Source organism: Nyctibius grandis, chromosome 7, assembly GCF_013368605.1.
Source record: "Nyctibius grandis isolate bNycGra1 chromosome 7, bNycGra1.pri, whole genome shotgun sequence".
Lineage (NCBI taxonomy): Eukaryota > Metazoa > Chordata > Aves > Nyctibiiformes > Nyctibiidae > Nyctibius > Nyctibius grandis.
The window spans coordinates 43,248,269-43,248,715 of NC_090664.1; positions in this window are offsets into that span (position 1 = coordinate 43,248,269).

Genomic DNA, 447 nt, shown 5'->3' on the forward strand with positions numbered 1-447 from the left:
GAGGACAAGCCTATCTCAAGTTTTAACTATCTGAGAGCTTACACAGCCTGCTTCCATCACTGCTTTTCCTGAAGCAGCAATCTTTCCTAGTCTGTAGAGAGGATCTTGTTTTTTCAGGATGGACTAAATCCACCAGTATTAAGCCATGCCCTGTGGACAACCTCTATTTCTAGAATCCACTCTCCAGTTGTTCATTCTGCCATTTGTTCACCTGCACCTAGTGGTACCTCACAGGTAAGTCTTCACAAGACTCTCTCCAAATTTAGGACAGTCCGTTTATGAGTCATTACATTTTCATGCAAATTCCACATTTCAGTCAGCACTATTTATTGGCTCATTTTTTCATGGATGTAGAATTTTTGCTACGTGGCAATCCCATTTCCCTGTGTTTAGAAACTTCTTTGACATGTATTTTTTTATTTTCTTCTCAGCAATGCAATGAAGAAG